Consider the following 18,914-nt stretch of genomic DNA (forward strand, 5'->3'; position numbering starts at 1 on the left):
GCTGCATTTCTAGTACGCTTGGCTAAGCGCTGAAAATTAAGTAGAGGGTACTTTGTTATAAAATTCACTGTAATGAGCTCTGGTGGGACAGGGTCTGTTAAGTTTGAAATTACCTCAGGCCATTTCCAAAGGACTTCTTAAAATATTTCACGTCTATAAAAGTTTGCAACTAGATAAATAGCCAAAGGTAGGGTTGAGAAGAAAAAAAAATACAGCCCCGCAATATGCACTGGATGAAATATGAACATTTTTAATACCAAATTGTTATTTGTTTTAAACATTTATTATCTTAAGTAATTTGTTAAACAGAAAGTTTTCAAGCTGGCAGCATGTAAATTTTAGGTGTTTGGTTGACACGGTGGTTTTTATGCATACACTTTTTGCTTTTGGTTTCTTAATCCAGACCATGCATTCATGAAACTGGAATAAATTTAGGACTCCCTCTGGGTTTACATAAATTGGTTCAAGAAGGGGTCACACCTCTCAGTACAAAAACCTTATAAGAACTGCTGCAACTATTAGCCAATTAGCCTAATGTAACAACTAACAGCCTGTACTGAGTACTGATCTCTGGTATCTGCCTAAATAAATGACTAATACGCCTTCAATTCCCTCAGTGTTCTTCAGCTATATGACCGCTGTAATGCTTTGCGGCTAATAAAATTTCAGATTGACTAATTTATTGGGTAGCTTTACCAAAACATCCAAGTAATCCTTTATATACTCATTAGAAACGGGTCCAAAATGAATTCTCTAAGGACTAAGTGGAAAAGTCTCCCTGGGATCAGCATCACTGAGCTTTAGATACATTGGCACAAATCGGGTGGAGGATCTTCTGTGGTTTTAGTGCAGCAATTTATCTATGTTTTGCAGTTAAACTTTAAGCACAAGGCAATTAGAGGTCCCCAAGCCTGAAATTCATGCTTTTTTTTTTTTTTTTTCCTTTAATAGACTCTATACAAGCGTGCCAAGCTAAGTATTTGATGGATATGCGCTGTATGTGGAAACTGTACCAAAGTTCCAGATAGGTTAAAATCTTAGAACTGTTTTGTTTTGTTTTGAGACTTTGAATGTAGAAATGGGTAGGAAGTCTGTTTGTTACCGAGGGTCAGTCTGCAGCCTATTGTGTCATGCAGAAATATTCACTAGTCAACAATCAAATACACTGTGGCCATTAAGTACTGCACCTGTTGTCCAGATGGGCTAACAATAAACATGACACAGTCGATCATGCTTGCAGAATAGGGTGGACAGAAGGCTTTGGGGGATGTTTCCAGGGACTTCCTCTGTTTATCTAGACCTTTACATCTATACTATTATGTGTTTGGGAGTATCTGGGTTAGTGCATTTCAATCTTGAAATCACTCTGGCAAGTTATTCCAAGGGGCTCCATGGAATTTTGTGTTTCTTTCGAGTTTTAAACTGAAATGGCAGCTCTTTTTATTAACTAAGAAAACTATTATTTGATAAAGAATGAAGCAATAAATCTCTGCATGTTGAGAAACATTAAATACCATCAAAATTGTTCTAACTTTAAATGCAAATAAAGCTTGTTCTCTCTGCTGAACTTCATCCATAACAGGATATTTTTAGAGCTATGAATCATTTATTAGTTTAGATAATTTTATATTATGACAAGTTATTGAACACACAATTATGTGCAGTACTGTAATATAAAACATAGAATCAAACCCCACCTTTACTGAATAACTCCTTTATAAAAAGGTTTTGGACCAAAAGTACTTAAAAAGTTATAAAAGCCCATATCCCATTTTTTTCCTAGGAACATCCTTTATTGGGTGAACAATTTGGAGAAAGGAGGGATTTGGAGATTTACCTGAACTTGAATAGGCATCTACCCTGCACGCTATTTAAAATATACTCCTTGCCCTATTAGCTTCAGTATTTAAAATACTGTGGTAAGTTTACCAATGTGCTTAAATTTAAAATGAAACATCTAAGTATTTTTTGCATCAAGGCATGACATACTGGGGGGATTGCTAAAGACCCACTTCACTCACAGTTTTGGAAATAGTTACATATTATTTATTTACTTTTTGGAAGTAAGCAACTAGAGAAAATTTATTGTGTTAAGTCAGCTCTTAAGTTTGTCAAACTCATAAACCTAAATAATTTTATGGTAGTAAACTGAAGGACAAAATTCAGAAACAATTAATAAATCAGTTTAAATATTTCCAGGAGTTGCCAAAAAAGCTTGATGCCAGACACAGTAGTTTTCAGTAAGTTTAATGCAATATGATATGGACGTGGAGTGTTGTACAGGAGCTAGCATGAAATGAGCTCGAGTAAGAAAACAGTCTCAAACTGGATAGTCAACAGATACAAAAAGCATATGATCACCAAATGCTAGTATTTGGTCTCTTACCTTTTGATATTACTGATAAGAATGTCCAAATTAAGCATGCTGCCTCTGCAGCGTTACTCAAAACAGTGCTCTGATGCCACTTCCTGTCATTCATGTGGTTCCAGAGGAAGAAATAAGGATGAGTACAGATGAACGGGCCCATGTGAGCCTCGTGAAGTTCAACAAGGCTAAATGCAAGGTCCTGCACCCAGGTCAGGGAAGTCCCCAATATCAGTACAACTGGGGGATGGATTGAGAACAGCCCTGTGGGGCTTGGGGGATACTGGTGGAAGAAGAATTGGATATGAGCCAGCAATGTGTGCTCGCAGCCCAGAAAGCCAATTGTATCCTCGGATACATCAAAAAGAGTATGGCCAGCAGATCAACAGAGGTGATTTTCCTCGTCTATTCTGGCTCTCATGAGATCCCACCTGGAGTAATACATCCAGCTTTGGGGTCCCCAGTACAAGAAAGACATGGACCTGTTAGAGTGGGTCTAGAGGAAGGCTACAAAAAATGTTTAGAGGACTGGAACACCTCTCCTATGAAGAAAGGCTGAGAGATTTGAGGTTGTTCAGCCTGGAGAACAGAAGGCTCAGGGGAGACCTTACTGCGGCTTTTCAATATATAAAGGGGGCTTACAAGAAAGATGGAGGAAGATTTTTTACCAGGGCCTGTAGTGACAGGACTGTTAGAATAAGTTTGATTAACTGTATTCTTCTCTCTGAATAGTCTCATTTACTGTTAGTAGAACCCAGCTTGAGCTGTAACCTGAGAACTAATAAAAGAGGAATTGGAAACCTTTACTTGGACTTTATTTTGCGGGATCCTAGGGTCAGACCCTGTTATGGTGGCCGGCATGCATAAATCCGTAACAGGACAAGGGACAACCGTTTTAAACTGAAAGAGAGTAGATTTAGATTGGGCAAAGGAAGAAGGTTTTTTACAATAAGGGTGGTAAGACAACAGGTTGTCTGGAGAAGTTGTGGATGCCCCATCATTGGAAGCGTTCAAAGTCAAGTTGGACAGATCTTTGAGAAACCTGATCTACTGAAGGATGGTTCTGCCCATGGCAGGGGGTTTGGACTAAGTGATCTTCGATGGTCCCTTCCAACCCAAACCATTCCATGATTCTATGAAAAAGTTGGTGGATGATGTTGTCCACAAGCGAGTGTTATGCCTGATATGTGGATTCAGTATCACACTTTGAAGAGAGCTGGAACTCATAAGATGACATGTTGCCCTTTTGCCGTAAGGAGATGGTGATGTTTGGACTTTTTGCTGCTATAGGCATCATAATAACACCTGGTTCTATTTTCTGATTAATAAAATGAAATTATTTTGGACTTCCCTGGGAATTTTGTCAGGTGTTTACCAAAGGACAAAAATACACTCTTATGTTGAGCCCAAACAGTAATTTTTGTCAATATAGTACAATACAATATAGTAACCAAAGTCAAAAATTGGTGGGAGAAATTGTGTCTTCATTAATTGCTATACATTCCCTATATTTGTAATATGGATTCTAAGCAAATACAATTTAAAAGACGGCATTGTGAATTCTATTGTGATATTGATATGCAGCACTCTGATGATGCACAGGATAGTATAACTTTCCTTTCTATCCAGCACTGTTTGAGGAAGAGCTTAAATATATCACTTTCCCCAGCTCAGACAAATTATTATTTTTTAGGTGATTAACCTGAAAGCAAGGGTAGGTCACAAGCCTTTGGAGCTCCACTATCAATAACAAAATGAGGCAAGAGGCTACCTCCCCTTTGATAATGAGTCCTTGAAACTTTGGTGAAGTAAATTGTAGCTTCTTTGTGGTGTGATTTTAATGAAAGCTATGATGTTTTATTAAATTCCCTCCAGGACAAGGCTTTTTGGTATAGCATCTGAGGGTTTGGGGATGGGGGTGTGTGTGTAAATGTTTAGTGAGTAAATTTAAATTGTTCAGACATTTCAAGTTAATAAATATCTACTTCAGTATTTTCATTCCCAGCTACGTTGCTTTCTGGAGCTTCACATGCCTGATAAAGTGATCCATTTCACCTCCCACAACACAGCTTTAGGTCCTCTGATCATAATGAACTTCTTTCTCCTGAGGAACTTACGTGTGGTTGAAAGTGCCATTTCAAATAGTGAAATAGGAAAATTAAGGGAAGAAAGAAGAAAAGTGTGGAAAGAAAAGATGAGTTGAGGTAGTTAAAATGAGGAAAATATGAGATGGAAAAAGGGTGTGCTCAGTCCTTTCCAGGATTCTTTGTACAATGGGTTTTCCTTCATCAACTTGTAACAAATTAATTAACAATTCTTTGTTAGACAGAATATGTTTACACAGCATTATAAACTAGCTCAGGAACTGGAAGCAGCCCAGCTGTGGTAACACAGAGATTAAAAAGTTATTTTGTCTTGCTTCTTGGCAAAGTTTCATGGCCTTTTTTAGCACAGCTAGACCTTTATCAGTGTCCACATTAATGCATTTACAGCTATTCCACATTTGCCTACATTGTGACTGTAAAGACATATGCTTAGCCCAGCTCAAGGTATTATGTGCCAATGGTTCAAAAGGATGTTTGAACCCCACAGAACAAATGGATTAGCAATACAGGTCTGCTGTATATGCAGCTCAGAGTGCAGATGAGTCCCTGTTGCCTTGTTAGCTCCAGTGTCAGCAATGCTCAAGTGGCCATCTGAAGTGGCAACTAACTAGTGAACTTAAAACATCACCTTAGTGGAGCTAGAGGTTTCTATTTGAGAACAGGGGTGAGGTACAAGCCAACACGGGAGCTGCACCTTGAGCTAACACTGCAGTGGAAATCACTTCTTTGCTGCATGCAGCTTTTGGGAAGATTGTAAACAAGGCACAGCTTTAAAATTCTGTTTAGATTATCCCTAATTCTTCCCTTCAGTTTATATTCTTCAATTTTTTTTTTTCCTTTATTACAAGTGTTTTGATTTTCAGTCTATTCTTTCTGCCATACATTTTTCCTTTTATCTATAAAGCAGTCACATTTTTTTTTTCTGAAGTCATCACTCACCAAAATAATCCTTTCTCTTCAGAAGACATCCATCCATGAGCTGTCACAGCAATGTCTGTCTTTTCCAGTCATGTAGGTGCCTCTTCATTCCTCAGATTCCTCCTCTCCTGTAGAAGGAGTCACTATTATGTGAGAATTATTCTCAGAGAAGTTTGAAACAGAATTTTTCAGTGATACTTTTGGAAAAGTTGGGGCAGTTTTGCTCAATAGTTAATTTTTCTAGTGCATTCTCCATCTTATTTGAGAAGTAGAATATACCTTGCAATAATGTTGCATTTGTAAGGCAAAGCCATTGTGTTGAAAGACTTGTTTGTCACTATACACAGAAGATAACAGTGCATTCCTGACTTGTCCTCCTACAACATTGTTGAGTGGAAATGTACTTTTTACAAGTAAATTTCTCAGATTTTCAGGTATTATTAACAAAATAAGATGTTGTTTGATGTACAGCAGACAATTTAAAATAATCCAAAACACCCTTAAGCTAGCACATTCGCAATGAAAAATGTCAGAATACAAACTGTCTTCCAGGAGGTTACTAAAAGAAATAAGAAAAATAGCCAAACAGTGTCAGGTGTTACTCATTAGGTTTTCTGCAGGATGTATAAAGGTTGTGGGTGACAGGAGAGAAAACAACAGTGTGCTCTGTGTTGAGTTTGAGCAGCCTTCATTCAACCCTCTCCTTATATTTTAGTTTAAGTATCGTATTGTATTATACTCTGGAAAAAAATCTTTTTTGTTTAAACTAATGAGCTTCAGTTACAGATTACATAGTTGTGAAAGTCTAGTTCTTCAGCTGGACTGCAGCAGCATGAGAAATAATATGTTTAAGAATTAAAAGGTGATGTTGGAAAGCAAGAAAATATGAACAGAATTTCAAGGACATTATTTCAGTAAAGTCTCAGCTCACAGACTACTGAGCTGTTGTATCAAGCAAATTATTTCACTTTATAGTAAATGCATACATATATTACATTAGGTTTGGTGGGTATGTAATAAAATTTAATTGTTGAGAAACTAAATGCAGTATATTATCAGTATAATTGTAAAGCTCTTAAGAAAAAGAAAGAAAAAAGATATATATTTATCAGTGCTCACAAAAAGTGAGAAAGAACTTAGAGTGTTATCTTGCAAAATGAAACTTTGCCCCCAAAGTTGAGGTAACCATCTGTGTCCATGTCTGATTCAAGTACTGTGTGGGGAATGAATTCTGATGCTTTTAAGTTCATTTGCTAAAGAATACCAAAATATCTGGCTAGAATAACCCACTGAACTTTGATGGTTAAAGTGTTCAAGGTACATTTTGAACTGTGAATGCCATGCTTCTCGTCTTACAGCGGTACAGGCTTGACTTTTTCAGGTAGTAAGTGTGAATCTTAGCTATGACATAATCAAATAAAAAGAGTATTTTCCCTCACTGCAGAAAGAATCTTGGGCTAAATTAATTCCTGATGCTAATGAATGCAACTCTGCTAAAGTGAATGTTGTGCCTACACACAACGTTCTCTTTGGCTGTAGACTTTGCCTCCTGTTTTCTCATTACTAAGCTCTCACTTCCATAACTCTTCCAGCTGTCTTCTGATCAAACTTTTCTATAGGTCCCTGGTAGGCACTCTCCAAAGGTGAAGGAAACCGGACTTTTCTCACATGACTATTTAAAAAGATCCTACTGCATATAAAAGGGGAAACACCAGTCATGTGCTGGAGCCAATACTAATAACAGAAAATATGTTAGCTTCTTCTTATCTCTAATTTATTTTCAAGCTCATTCATCATGAACTGTATGGATTCTTTTAATCTTAGCAAAGATTTAAAGACCGTATCACTATTTCCAGTAAAGATTTAACTATTCTTCTTACTAGTCATTGGGATTTCCAAAAGATTCTGTTTCCTTAAAAACTGCTGAAAGACTCTTACAAATGGTACCACACTTTTTTTTTAATATTAAGAACCCGATCCAAAGTGCTGGAAAGTCTTTCCCTTTACTATAGGGGCTTTGGATCAACCCCTTTTTTTTTTTTATAAGCAGCAGTGCTTTTAAAAACATGAGGTTCCATCTCCCAGTTGTAAGGACTTAACGGTATTCTGATGTGTATGACCACTTTGCTTGAAGAATGCTTCATTAGGACTTGGGGATTTCCCATGTAGCTTATGCATGGTCATTTTTCAGTCCCCAGCAATTCTGAAATACTATTTTAGCTCTTATAAAACTTCTTGGTGAAATTTTCTTTTTTTTTTTTTCTTTCCTAGAGAGAAATTAAGAACCAGTTGCAATAGATTTTAAGCATTTGTTACAGTTCTACTACAGCTGGTCTCGGTAATCTCCTTAAATTTCTTCACATTTTTTTAAATCACCAAATTCTCAATAGTTGCATTTTCTTATGGTCTCCCTTATGAACGGAGAGAATCAGCAGCTGGAAGACAAGCAAAAATAATTGACTGGTGGCACAGTTGGTTCTTACCAGAATCTTCAGTTAATTACATGGTTCAGTTTTGGCAACTAATACAGATTTCTTCCCTGAAAACATAGAATCATAGAATCATAGAATCGTTTAGGTTGGAAAAGACCTTTAAGATCATCCAGTCCAACCATTAACCTACACTACCAAGTCCACACTAAACCAATCAAGGGTAGACTAGACTAAACCATGTCCCAAAGTGCCACATCTACCTGTTTTTTGAACACTTCCAGGGATGGTGACTCCACCACCTCTCTGGGCAGCCTGTTCCAATGCTTGACCACCCTTTCCGTGAAGAAATTTTTCCTAATTTCCAATCTAAACCTTCCCTGGCTCAGCTTGAGCCCATTTCCTCTCCTCCTATCAGTAACTACATGGGAGAAGAGACCAACACCCACCTCACTACAGCCTCCTTTCAGGTAGTTGCAGAGAGTGATAAGGTCTCCCCTCAGCCTCCTCTTCTCCAGCCTAAACAACCCCAGTTCCCTCAGCCGCTCCTCATAAGGCCTGTGCTCCAGACCCTTCACCAGCCTTGCTGCCCTTTTCTGAACATGCTCCAGCACCTCAATGTCTGTCTTGTATTGACGGGCCCAAAACTGGACACAGTATTCCAGGTGCAGCCTCACCAGTGCCGAATACAGGGGAACAATCACCTCCCTGCTCCTGCTGGCCACACTATTCCTGATACAGGCCAGGATGCTGTTGGCCTTCTTGGCCACCTGGGCACACTGCTGGCTCATGTTCAGCCAGCTGTCTACCAACACCCCCAGGTCCTTTTTGGCCAGGCAGCTTTCCAGCCACTCTTCCCCAAGCCTGTAGCGTTGCATGGGGTTGTTGTGACCCAAGTGCAGGACCCGGCACTTGTCCTTGTTAAACCTCATACAGTTGGCCGCAGCCCATCGATCCAGCCTGTCCAGGTCCCTCTGCAGGGCCATCCTACCCTCCAGCAGATCGACACTCCCACCCAGTTTGGTGTCGTCTGCAAACTTACTGAGGGTGCACTCAATCCCCTCATCCAGATCATTGATAAAGATATTAAACAAGGCTGGCCCCAAAACAGAGCCCTGGGGAACACCGCTCGTGATTGGCTGCCAACTGGACTTAACTCCATTTACAGCTACTCTCTGGGCTCGGTCACCCAACCAGTCTTTTACCCAGCGAAGACTATGCCCATCCAAGCCATGAGCTGCCAGCTTCCCAAGGAGAATATTATGGGAGATGGTGTCAAAAGCTTTGCTGAAGTCCAGGTAAATGACATCCACAGCCTTTCCATCATCTACCAGGTGGGTCACCAGGTCATAAAACGAGATCAGGTTGGTCAAGCAGGACCTGCCTTTCATGAACCCATGCTGGCTGGACCTGATCCCCTGGTTGACCTGCACTTGCCTGTTGAGTTCACTCAATATGAACCTCTCCATAATCTTTCCCGGCACTGAGGTCAGGCTGACAGGACTGTAGTTCCCTGGGTCCTCCTTCCGGCCCTTCTTGTAGATGGGTGTCACATTGGCAAGCCTCCAGTCATCAGGGACCTCCCCTGTTAACCAGGACTGCTGGTAGATGATGGAAAGTGGCTTGGCAAGCTCCTCTGCCAGCTCCCTCAGTACTCTCGGGTGGATCCCATCTGGCCCCATAGACTTGTGAGCATCCAGGTGGCATAGCAGGTCATTAACTGCTTCCTCCTGGACTATGAGGGCTCCATTCTGGTCCCCATCCCTATCTGCTAGCTCAAGGGCCTGAATACCCTGGGGATGACCAGTCTGGCTTGTAGTCTTGCACCCAGTCTCATTTCATTTATGAATCTTTGTTATATCTTTTTCCGACTGCATCACAAAAAGGAAAAAAGTCATACAGCGTACAAACAAATCTGCCACCTACGTGCACCAGTCATAAACCCAAGTCTGTAAAAGCAGTAAATCCCTAAATTCACCTTAGATCCAGAAACAATTCTAAATAGTTGTGCACTTGGATTCATTTCAGTATGTTGCCTACTCTGGTAGGATAATGATGCATTAGTCAGTAATTGTCTGGTTATTTTGTAGCTGGATTTTGTATTCCAGTGGTGAATGCGACTCCTACATTTGCCAATAGCAATGTTTGATGTATTTTTTTAATTTTTAGTGTTCACATAACATAAGGGGGTCTGTTCTTTTCCAGTATTGTTCTTAGCTGGGGGGGTTCCTTTTACTTAGCCTGTGATAGTATGACAGCAAAAAAGTGGTATGCTAGGAGTGCAGGTGACCAAAACCTACAACTGCTTGCATCAGGTGCAGGGTTTTCTTTCTCCTTTGCTACCATGCAATGTTCTGTAGCCCTTGTTATGAATTTAAATGACTATATCAAATGTGAAATTTGTCTTTTTTTTGGTATCTGATACTGAGTGTTGAACATATTACTAGTTCAGTAACATTTAAAGCTGTTAGTTTCTAAAATTACTTTCCACTTGTCAGAAGAGGTTATATGTATTTCTTAAGAAAATTCAGTGGGCGGTCGTAACCACATAGCGAATGGTTGGCTTCCTGTGCAGGCAGTTGTGAAATGCCTAGCCTTAGCATCACACTTGGCAGTGATAGCATAGCCCTTGTAGCATACAGTATCTTAGGCCATTAACAATTAAGTATTTAAATCTTCAAGTACTGTGGATATAACAATAAAAGTTCACATCTGTTACTCCACCAATAGTAATGAGAAGCTAATGGAGAGAATGCCAGTTGTAAAGCATCTTATTATTTGTTTTCCTTATTCATTTATTTTTTTGTTACCACAGATGAAACAGATATTTTTTGTCTGTCAGGAGTTACATTTTTCCACTGAGCACTGAAAAAAGTTAAGTTTGTTTATAAAACGATGCAGTGAGCCCACCAAAATAGAGGGAGAAGGAAGGAAGGAAAAGAGGGCTAGACAAGAAAGCAGATCTATGTTTAGGAGGGTCTAGTTAGAGGAAGCTGGATGTTTCAGTGTTAGTAAAAACAGGGAGGATGTGAATCACAGCTTGCACATTTGCTGCACACCACTGTCTAAGGCATAAAAAGGCAATTGTATTGGCTCTAAGGAGGAGCAGCTTGCCTGTTTTGTTCACGGAAGATTCTGAAATAACACTGCCAAGATTTAAGACAACAAAAAAAGGGTAGACATAACAAAGCAAGATTTCTCCTTCTTGACTTTCAGAAATATATTATACCTTGCTTCATGTAGATCGAACAGCTTTTGGTCCCCTTGACATACTAGTGGCATATGAAAGCCCTGTGGATGGATGGAGCGTTAGATTGGAAGTAATAAGGTTGTGCCTGACTTACCTCCGCATTTGTAGCAGATGTTACAAATGTCATAACATGAACCTTTGGGATCAGACTGGAAAAAAAAGCAAGACAACAGATGTAGGCCTCTTAGTTTTACCAGCCAGTATAGTCTGACACTATATAACACTGTTCTGACTTGATGTTAATACCCTGTCCTCCTCCTGAGAACAGAATCAGTGACACTAACCATTTCTGTAGCACTGAAGCTGGAAAGGGGTGACAGCAGTTTTCTTCCCAGAGGAATTTTAATACTAGTTTAAAAATAAGACAATAGAACTATTACTCCAATAAGTGTCTTAAAGCAATCCATTCTCATCACTCATTTGGGGGAGCAACTGAATTTTAAGGAATTTCTTCATGCTGTAGTGGTGTTTATGCATTTTTCTGCTGGTAAAGCCAAATATCGCAGAGTGGACATTTATCTAAAACACTGCTAAATTCCTAGGTTTTTAAGCCCTCCATTCACCCCACCTTTGTGTGTCCCTCTCCCTTGCCTCACACATCTGTCTCTACTTTGCCTCTTTCTCTTCCATATTTCTGTAGACTTTTTTTCTCATCTCTTTATAGCAATTGGATTTCCTGGGAACCTCCTATCTCACTTTAATTGTTGAACCCAATTTCATTAAAGCTACAGTAATATCTGAAGCATCTTTTACTTGCAGCTGTCTCCACCAGCACTTTTTCAGCTATCCCATCTAATTTTTTGACAGTTTTCAAAACATTTTTGTACTTCTTTTCACATTGCCCCTTATTTGTGACTCACCCTTTCTGGACTGAAATGTAAAGCCATTTTTCTCTCTTCTTTAAGACTGCTGCCATCTAATAATATTGACCTATGGTTGAAGAATAGGTGGAGTTATCTGCTTCTTACTGTATATGTTTGTGAGAGTGCAATATAAGTGAACCGTCTGTATTAGGATCACAATTCTTATTTACATTCTCCATAAATTCTTCCTCCTCCTAGATTTTTTGGAGCAAAAGACAACGTTGTAAACATCTGTACAACAACCATTATAAAGTGAATTTGATGCTGGGAGGTAGCTCTAATTCAGTTATATCAGACATTGGTCCCTCCCCTCCATGTCAAAGTGCACTTTGCTGCCTCACAGAGAAGCTAATGGCCAGAGTGAATGTTAATATTTACCCTTAATTGTTTTATAGGTGGTGTAGTTCTTTTGCTTCTCCTGCTATTGATTTTAATGGAAATGATGTGTTCTTTACTTTCTGCACTGTCCTCTACATGGTGGAGGCTGCACAAAGTTATTCCTTCCCCTGCTTCTCAGGAGCTTTGGCCAATGATCCTGTATTTCATGGGAGGGGAAGAAAATGAATGCAGGAGTGCAGGCCCTTGTATTTTTTCTCTGTGCTTCAATTTAAAGCAGTTGTGATTCTCTCTGCCACATCACTCCCTCAGGTGCTGCCATTCTTGAACTGGAGGCTTAGCCCTCTCCCTGAAGAATTTCATTGTCAAGGAGAAGAGTGGGGGTTCTCCCATGAAGAATTTTAATCACCCTGTCTGTAGCCCTTTTGAAGGAGGCACAATAGTTCCTATAGTAACTACTACAGTGTGGGAGAAAGGCCAGTGCTCCCTCCCCCAGCCACAGATGGAGAACTCTTTTTGCTTAGATGACTGGAAATTCTTGCACAGCAAAGACTGCATCCTTCACAGTGAAAAGAAAAATCTCTGAAATAAACTCTTAAAATGTACAAGCAAGTGCTAATTAAGAAACGTGCCAGTTGAGTTATGAAGTAGAGAACATAAAAATCTTGAATATACTTATTTCCAAGGTGTGTTTAACTTTCATTCTTGGAGTTTTTAATGCTAAGGAGTTCAGAAAAAAAAAAAAAAAAAGAGATGTTTAGGACCGAAGAAATCTTGTCTCCTCCTCCCAACCCCACCCCCACCCCCCAAAGAACAAATCCTGTGGGAAGGAGCAGACCTATAAACCAGATCAAAATAATTGGGAAAGGAAAAGGAACAGGCTCATAAAATAGATGAAGAATTACACTAAGACAGCCACTTATCTAGTTTCTTTTTTCCATTCACTTTGAATCTTTTTTAAGGGGAGGACACAGGATGTGTCTTCAAATCCATTGATTCCAGTCCAATTAACAAGTGATATAGTACTTTCTGCTTTTTTGACATTTTAATTTGATCAGTTTTAAGTTACTGAAACAAAAACAGTTATTAAAAAAAGTTTAGAAGTATTAAGCAACTTGAACTTGAAAAGCAGATTTTACTAAAAATGCTTTTAATTCCTGGAGCTTTTGATGAAGCGTCATAGATGAACTACTGGAAATAATAAAACACACCTGTAACATAACATTTTCTTTAATTAACTAGTACATTCTTGATAACTACTCAGTTATTCCATGGAAATTTTGGTTTACTTTCTCAACCATGGATTCCCCAGTAATGAATACATGCTCTGTACCAGTGACCAGAAGATGGACATCTAGAATAATAAGCATTTGTGTACACAAAAAATAGATTTGAAATGCCATTGTTAGCTTTGTAAGTTGATTATCATATATTGCATTATGCATCTTACATGTAGTCCTTTGTGACAAATTTGTTCTGATACTTTATTGCTGTGATACTTAGTTGGTAATGGCACAGCATTAATGATTCCCATAGCTTTACTAAACCAAGATAAAATACCTTTTCACATATGTTGCAACTCCATCTGAGATTTATTTCTTCTTCCCATCTGTGAAGGTGGATAAGAGACCTACATTTTGGATCAAATGATGGCTTATGGTGAGGTAGACTGGTGACATCATTTACTTTCTTTGGATACCCTTTCCAAATCAGAGGGCAACATCTCTGCTTACATCATGCTGATTGCTTATCATTCACCTCACTTTAGAACAGGATCTGAATACATATCATCTATGCCTTATATCCTCAACATACGTGTCAGGCAGAGGAGTTCTCGTTTGCTGGAGATTTCTTTCAAAACTTAGAATCAGTCATAAATAGGATAGCAAAGAACAATCAATGGAAAAAAACCATATCCATCACAAGGTATTAAATATGAAGCAAAAGAATTAATAAAAAAAAGCTTCTGTGGATGTTGGCATACATAAATACTGGCCTTTCCTTCTCAGCCTAATGTTGGTTACATTTTGTCCTTCCCTGACATTGCAACTTCTGTTGCTCAGTTTAGCCCCTCAGTCAGTGCCTCTGTCTTTTCTAAGATACAGCTTTTAAGCATGTCCGAAGTACTTGTTATGTCTCATAGGCAAGCCCCAAGGTTTTAAGATGACATCTCACCTCTTCCTGTAAAACCTGCATTGTTCTTTCATGAGCATTTGGGGTTGTTCCTAGAAATAACAAAAGATAAATTTTCATGTAGAATCTACTTTACACCAAGGCAGATGTATTAGAAATTGTATTGTAATTTCTATAGACCTTTTTTCTAATTTGAAACAAAAAAAATGTTAAACTCTGGAAAAGAATACTTAAAAGATTATAGCCACACTCATGCTGTGAACTGCTTTGCACATACAGTCATCTGAGACAATTCAGACAACTCTATTTCTTATGCTCTCTCATCTGAAATGATCATGTATTTTGTTGATACCTACGGGGACAAATATTAGCCCAACCCTATGTGAAACTTCTATGCAATTAGCCTGATATAGTTACATAATTTGTGAATAAAATAGGTAATGTTCTTTTTGGTGGGGTTTTTATAAACTTTCATATTTATGGAGATCTGCTCAGGCTTTGCTAATTAAAGTCTGACTTCATTGGCAGTCATAATTAGAGCTCCTCAAGATCAAAAAAGTGAAACATGGGCTCGCTTTTTTATAATTCTTCAGACAGCAGATTACCTAAAAGGGTGCAGCAGGATGGCCCTATGTCTGACTCTGCTCCCAAGCATACAGAAAGGTGGTGCCACACAGAAAAGTCAACAAAATGAAATAAAAAAATAAGGATTTTGAGGCTATTTGAGAAAAAGCCTTTATATGTAAATAGTAGTTCAGGGGAATTAATTAAAAAGTTCAGAATAGTTTTTAAAACTAGTTTTAAAACTATTATCATAGCAACAGAATTTAAAAACTCTTGCTCTGAATTTTACCATAATTTCCACAAAACCAATTTATGTTGAAAGGTGGCATGCGAAGTGTCACAAAAGCATTTTAGGGAGGACTGGTTATTGTGCTGGTGATATGTGCTTTCACTCCTAGTGATCAAGGAATAATGCTTCTGTTTAATTAGAACCCTGTCTTCACTAGTAGAAAGTCACAGTGAACACGAGTCTTTGGTCATTCTGTGCTTCAGTAGCTTAGAACCAAGTTTAAGAGGAAATCCTCTCTGTTCAGGATGCATGGAAATCTTTGTAAGGCAGCCTACATTTTTCTTTTCCATAGTTTCTGACTCTTCCTAGCACAATTGTGAATGCTCTTGAGATTGCATTAAACATGCTTAGACTGCCCCCAAGACACACTGAAAGGGATGTGGTTCTTCCTTCACCTCATGCATACCCAGATTAGTCATTGAGGGAAGAAATTTAAAGAGGAATTAGTGAGTGGTTAGGATTTCTTCCTTGTTAATAGCTTGTTATGGAATAATCCTATGCCAGGAATACATGTCAGTCTGGATAGTAAAAGTCATGGTCCAATGCCTGGAAAGTAAAAGATTTTAGATTTTAGTAGACAGATTCCTCTGCTCCAGCACTACCAAATCACAGGTGTGAAAACAATCTTTCTATCTTCTTGTCACTATTAACAGCCAGTATTTAATACAAATATTGGTTCAGTCAACTTTTTGAGTAACCACAACAACTGTGCAATCAAATCTTAAACTTTGTCAATTAAATGTAGACAGTACAAAATATGACCACGTGAAAAAACCCATTGAGAGACATTTGTTCATACCACTAAAACAGCATAAGCTTGGAAGAAGAATTTAACCTGGGCTTGGAACGGATTTCCTTTGTGACTCCTGTTGCTGTTTGGTGCGCATGCTTCAGCCTTCTCCACATCCTAATTTCCCCTACATCCTAATTTCCCCTACTTCCTGTTACTCATAAGAAGAAATTTATTTCATGTATGCAGTACTTTGTTTCTGTAAAGAGTCTGCATTTAAAATGGAATCCATATTTTTAAGAGAGATGTGCATCCAGATCATTAGGTCTGTGAAGGTTGTTGAGCTACTTTGATTTACAGATGTTGTGAGATAAATCCTAAATCCCTTGCTTTCCAAGATTTCTTTGAGCAGCTGAGCTGTGGCTGCTGATGGTTCCATCCATGGGGTGAGAAATTTAGAGATGACTGGCTGTGGCTTGTGTGATGGAAGCCAGTTCAGTATTTATAGTTTATTTTTTGAAATTTTAGAATAAAATAACATCATGGCCTGCTTTTTAATCCGACTGTTTTATTCTATGTCTTGCTTTCATCTATTGTCATGCCAACAATCATTCAGTACAAATGAGAGGCTTTGTGGTGTGATTGGATTGTGAGATTACCATGTTTTTGAAATGTATCACTGTGATATGCATTTGTATACCCAAAATGGTGTATTTCTTCTGATGAAGATAAGAAATCTTGAAAGCTCGAGTAAGTAAAATAATGAGGCAATGAAGTCAGAAGATCAAATAAAATAAGTTTGTTTTCCCTATTCTAGATTTATTTCAATATTCTTGTCTCATTCTTCAAAATGTGAGGAATGATAATTAGGGAAATGAATGAAATACAGAAAGTACATATTTAACATCTATTCAGTTACCAAAAAAGAGTTGCAGTGTGGCTACCAGAAGCATAATGGTTTTCTGTGTAACCTGTTTATGCTGGTTGTAAAATTAGGAACTGTCATTACAACCCCACATCACCTAAGTGCAAGACACATAAATCAAGCAGTTCTACTGCTATAAAAATGTCAATGAACTGAACGGCATGAAAGTACTACAAGGTATTTGCCTATGTGTATACCAGCCACTAGGATGCAGGCATTGATAGAGGATTTAATTGACAAATTTTAAAGCTAAGATCCATCCCTCTCATGTTTTCTAGTTCACTCACTGACATTGAAGTGTTTTCATTTGAGCTGTAGAACTGAGAGTGTCCCAAGTCTGAAGGACTGATGACTTACCTGTAAATATCATTTGAAGTTAAAGATAGTGTTTTAAAAAGTGTTGCACTGTCTTCGTGCACTTTATTCAAGTTATAATACTCACATGCTAAAAAACCTGCAATTAACAATTAACATCATAGAACTGGAAGTGATATTCAATATGTAATGGATACACTTTAAAATGCTAGCTAAAAGAACGATATGGGGCAGGAAACAGAAAATTAATCAGAAGGCGAATTCCAAATGGTGAAGCGTTCAGACAATGGGTGGAAAATATAACACAGTCTAGATGGGAGAATGAAAGGACCTGAAGGATTTCAGGGAGGTTTTGTGGTTTTTCAAGGTTTTTTGTTTTTTGCTTTTTGCAGTGCGCTTATGAAGACTACTGTGAAGCAATGCCTAGCAGACCAAAACTGTGAATTTTCTTTTTGTTTCTGGTAGATTATAAATGAATGACCATACTAAGCACAGTGCTAACTGATAGCAATCATAATGGGAATACTGCTAATCTTTACATTGCTGTATATTTTGTTTAGTCCCACAACTAAAGCTAAAGTTTCTCTCAGAAATATAGGTACAACTCCAGTTTAAGCACAAGTTTGATAACATATCTGGAGGCAGAGTAAGGACAAAAGAAGGATCATCTTTAAGTCTGTCTGTAAAAAGCAAAGTTAAAGAAGTCTAAGTTGCTAGAAAATGTAATGTGCTCTTATTTTTGCTCATGAAATAAGCATTGCTGTTTATAGTAGGCATCACTACAGCTATAGAAAATATGAGACAATGCAACAAGAAGCAAAATTATTTAGAATCAGAAGGCTGATATAGAAAAATACAAGACTGACTAAGTACCTAAAACTTCTAAAAGAATAATATTAAGCTGACATGTCTGGTCAGTCATTATACTCACTGAAGTTTAAAAAGAAAAAAAAAATACAGCAGTTGGTCTATTACCAACTTTAGTTGCAGTGTAAAGCAGAAGTCTTGAAGAAGACTTTTCTCTTAAGTTGTTAGCATCTATGTCCTTGAATACCTTCAGAGAAAAGAGGAGGACTTAGAAAATACTGGGTCTACAGCAGTCACAATTTGTAATTATGAGCTATTGCCTGAATCTATTAGCAATGAAGCCACCTGTTTGCCCGGTATAAATAGCTTAGAATTTCCTGCGAGGAAATTACGTGAAGCATCAATAAGGAATGATATTACATTTTTAGGTCAATACGACTATCATTACTTGGCATTTATCTTTTCTTACTGATATCATGTTTGGCAGCCAATATCATAGAAGACTAAGAAATTGTTGCTCTGTATTTTGTTTTCATTGGTGTTAAATTAGCCTGTTCCATAATGGCAGTCATCCATTCTGCTTGTTTTAGTGGATTCTTGGTATTTCGTTTTTCATATCGTGCGTTGTAAAGAGAGCAATACATAAAGATGCAGTAATGCTGTGGTGGTTCCAGGGGCATTAGACCATCAGGGTCTTTGGATGTGAATGTTTTTGTACACACTTTAAAAGGCTGCAGAGTGAACTTCAACTCTTCTCTCTGCTATGCATATGCCTGGCTTCGGCACTAAGGAAACGAAGGGAAGGTTCCTGCAGCCCTGTGAGCTCTACTCCATGCTCTAGCTTTCTCTGGTCATGGGGCAAAGACAGCCTAGACCTAAGAAGAA

The 18,914-nt window shown here is 38.3% G+C and overlaps 1 protein-coding gene across 5 annotated transcripts in view; it reads left to right on the plus strand.

The window, feature by feature from the left end:
- Positions 1-18,914, plus strand: part of NPAS3 (neuronal PAS domain protein 3) — a 629,011-nt gene that overhangs the window by 297,435 nt on the left and 312,662 nt on the right. The gene's annotated exons all lie outside the window — the stretch shown is intronic.

This window comes from Pelecanus crispus, chromosome 6, assembly GCF_030463565.1.
Source record: "Pelecanus crispus isolate bPelCri1 chromosome 6, bPelCri1.pri, whole genome shotgun sequence".
Lineage (NCBI taxonomy): Eukaryota > Metazoa > Chordata > Aves > Pelecaniformes > Pelecanidae > Pelecanus > Pelecanus crispus.